Below are 4256 nucleotides of genomic sequence, written 5' to 3'. Positions count from 1 at the left end.
ACTCTCCACTCAAGGCCTGTCGGAATTGCCCCCTTGAAGAGACGAATAAGCATGTTCTGTGGCGATGTGTCGTTGCTCGGGCTTCTGGGGGGCCGTGCTTGACGGATTTCGCGACCTTAGAACAAATCGTTTAATTTCTACTGGCCGTCGTTCAGGCGGGCCCGCTTCGCGAGGCGTCTCGTTGTTGCCGGTGCATTCTGCCTATTGCACAGCAACGGCACGGCGGTTGATGCAGGCCGTTGTCGCCGTGCTGTCCCATCCTAGAGAGGCTGCGTTCCGAGCTTCTGTCTGTTTTCTCGGAGGAGCTCTTCTTCCACGGAGAAGAAGCTCGGAGAAGAGGAATTCCTCCGGGAACGGTATTGTCTCTTTGTGCTGGCCTCTGACGGACGCGTGAAGCTTGCTTTCTCGGCCTGCCTGGTTTTTTTTAGGCAGACACATCGGCTGTTATTTGCAGCAATGGTATCTAAACACCTGTAATGTACAAGTTCATGCCTCGTCTGTATGTGTTCCGTCAGAGAACGTCATGTACACATGTATACCAACCCGTCTGTCCCATAGCCATTGTGTACGCACGTGCATATCTGTAACACATCATTCCTGCGTGTTGCATCCATGTCATAGTCTGTGTTAATCGATGTAACTCAAGCTTGTACCTCGTGATTTTCCTGGAACCACAGCTTACCAGACAAACATCTGCCTGGCAGGCCGCGTACTTAATATGGAAAACATTGAAATGTTACTGGATCTTAATCGTCTGTGTCATAATAAATTATTTTTGTAAACACAGTCGTCCACCACATGCTATCGCCTGGGTGGCATTGTGCCGTCATCACGACTCGCAATACTCGCACCATCATTCCTTGGAAAGCAAAATCAGGACTGTTTGTTTTTCGAACCAAAGTAAGTTACGGCTCATTTCAATAGGAGCAGTGAAAATAGTCACAAATAGGTTTGTAAGTATAGGGCATTGAAATGTGAATGCGTATGCATGGAAACGGAGTACATTTCGACTCGTCTCAACCAGGAAAGCGCGTTGGACTTCGGTGACAGAGGCACCTCGTAACCAAGCTAGGGTTACTTTCCTACCCAAGCTGCTGAGAAGTGCGACACAGCGCCACCATTGGCCGCAACATCTCCTTCGGAAGCCTCGAGAAACTGTCGCGCAGTAGCGCATGCGTCTCCAACCGTTGGTTGGGGTTCAGCGGCGAACGCGTCCCACAACTTGGTTGCGCGAGGGCGAGTAGGGCCCTTACCGCAGAAAGTCGGAGTACGAAAACGGGCGAAAGAGCCGAAGCAAGCTATTCGCTTTAAAACGGGAGAAACAGTCAAACAAATCAATTATACTTACACTCGTACTAAAGGACTGATGCGTTTTCGGCGTATGCTTGTTTCAGTGAGAATATTTCGGTAGCCTTCGTCGTTTCGTTGTGTGCTTTTGTAGAGAACTGTGCCGATGACCAGCGCACCTATAGCGGTGCAGTATAGGTACACGCATACGCCAACTCTCTATAGTAGCGCTTTTATACAATTTATTTTGGCCATGTTGGCCCTGCGTTGATTGATGTCGGTAGGTGACGCCGATTGGCAGTTTCGTCCGGAGCCAAAGCGTTCAAAGCAAAGGCTTGGGGTTGTACTCCAGCTCATCGCACGTGGAGGCGACATGGCGAGAAGCAGCACGCGAGGCAGCTGCTGCAATGATTGCTGCTGTGCAATAATGACTGACCAATATCAGTGCTACCTGTATTTTCGAAAGGGTTTGCAAAACATTCTTTTTACGCGTATGAATTCTTTTTGTGAGAAACACTTGTTAATATAACCTTCTCAATGTGGTTTCAGGTAGGGACTGCCTACAGAGTTAGCACTACTAAAGCAAAAAGAAATTATCATTAGGGCTTTTGAAAACAACTCGTCATAGAAATTTTCGCAGACTTTTCGAAAGCTTGTGTTTCATTAAATCACCCGACAATATTAGCAAAATTGGAGCTTTGTGGATTTCCCGGCTTGGTCTTCAATTTTATGACGTCATATCTAACGAATAGAAAGTAAAAAGTGGAAATGCATGAATTCTCAGCGAAGGAAACTGTGAAAGCGGGTGTTCCTCAGGGCAATGTGTTAGGACCCTTATTATTTAATATGTATAATAATGATATTGTAAACATAACAAAACAGGCTTCATTCATAATCTATGTAGACGACACAAGTATATCTTTAAATCCTGAAAGTTTTCATAGCCTTTCCCTTAACGCAAACATTGTTCTCGATAAATTAAATAACTGGAGTATAATCAACGCACTGCAAATCAATACTACAAAGACAAAAGCAATTTTGTGTACATCATGCCAGAATCATATACACTTTAAATATAATCTTAAAATCGGTCTTAATAAAATTGAGTTAGTGTCCGAAACTAAAGTACATGGCGTAACATTCAATGAGCACTTACTCTGGAATTACTTTAATTGCTTAATTTTATATGCTTGCATACTATATGTTTGACTACTGCTTAATTTTATATGCTTGCATAATACATACCGGCAGTAAACTGTCGGTATGTATTACCTGAGAGACTCACTCACTTTTTTTCCGCTAAAGTAAATGGCTGATCGTTAGCGTGGGGTACGACTTCGCACATATGGATAAGATTCACAGATTATAGAAGAAAGCTCACGTCAAATTGCAAACATTCCCCGTGATTCACCGTCACATAATCTATTCCTTACGTAAAGGATCTTACCTTTTGAGCAGTTCTACAAGTACTAATTATTGCTCCGTTACAAAATGAGTTTAAAGCATAACACGTAATTTATGCCACTGTGCCACTTAAGGAGCGCTCCAGAAAAAGCGAACAGTTTCTGGAGTAAGAAACCTAGCACCTTTCTGTAGGACAAATCATGGCTCTAACAGCATAGAACATCAATTAGGCAGACTTTTGAATGAATTAATTTCTTGTGGTGTGAATGTCCTCAAGATGAGGCATAGTGATTTCAATTTTTATTTTCTAAGGAGTTTTGGTAGTTTTGTACCCCTACTGGTTTGTTCTGAATTAGTTAAATGTGGTACGTTTTTCTTTTGCACTTCACTATAGGTAGGCTCTTTACCCGTTCGCATTTTTTTCATTCCACGCGCGATGTTTCTTTCATTATCGCTGGAATCGAATTTTTTTATGATTTTGTAAATTATCTACTAATGATAACAACCACTGTCACACAGCCATTGACTGTCTCTAAGGGTACAGGGATCCCGTCAAGCATGTCGAGTGACAAAGTTTTTTTGTCCCTGTTCCCTGCATTTCTGATGTACGAAGTGCAGAAATAAATTGAAATTAAACTTCCATATACATAACATCCCTAGATACCACTATAATGACATTATTCCGCTAAAGGCGCCATCTGCTTTGATAGTTGCTCCCAAGTGGTTGCTGCAGCATGTGCTCCAAGCCATGCACAATGCCACGTCTTTTTCCGGGACCTGGCAGCTCACACAAGAACGTTTCCACTGGCCGAAAACGCGTCAAGGTACGACTACGTACTCAGCCAGCAGTGAGCTATGTGTCAACGCTACAAGCGTCCCACTAATTTCCCGCCTGGGCTTCCCCATCGCGTCGCACCCCTTACTTCACCCTTTGAAATCGTTCGTGTGGACCTTCTCAACCCTTTTCTGCAATCCACCAATGGCAACCGATAGAATTTATAGTCTACGTCGGCCACCCAACAGGCGTATGCCGAAACTGGCGATTCCTGCAGCAACGGCCGCTGACGTTTCGCGCTTCATGCTGCCGTTCACCGTTTTAGGCTGTGGATCCCCATCGTGTCATCATTTAGTGATCGTGGCTGGCAATTTGTTGCCGATGTTCGGGAGGAGCTGCTCCGTCTTCCTGCGTCTCAGTTTTATGCTAACGCGCACCTCCGCCAAGTCTGTTACGGTGAAATCCGTTTATTTATGAGAGACGGTGAACGGTCATTGCGACAGGCCTAGTTGTCGAGCAGACCACCGTTCGGACGAACGGCGTCCCGCTCTTCTATGAACCGTCCACCGTTTCGAGTGTCTCACTATTTAGTGTCTCTATGAGAAAGCAAGTTCGAAAACGCCTGCCAGGTTCAGGAAGCGTTCGTGCCCAAGATGTACGTTAAATTGTGAATGGTGATCACGTAGCATCAGAAGGCACTGCGCATTTTGTAAGAAAAGAAAAAAAGACGAAAATGAGCATTGTGTGCTGCTGTGAAGAAGAAAAGCAAAAATGGGGAGACAAGGCAGGC

This window comes from Dermacentor silvarum, chromosome 7 (assembly GCF_013339745.2).
Source record: "Dermacentor silvarum isolate Dsil-2018 chromosome 7, BIME_Dsil_1.4, whole genome shotgun sequence".
NCBI lineage: Eukaryota > Metazoa > Arthropoda > Arachnida > Ixodida > Ixodidae > Dermacentor > Dermacentor silvarum.
This window is presented reverse-complemented; position numbering follows the sequence as displayed.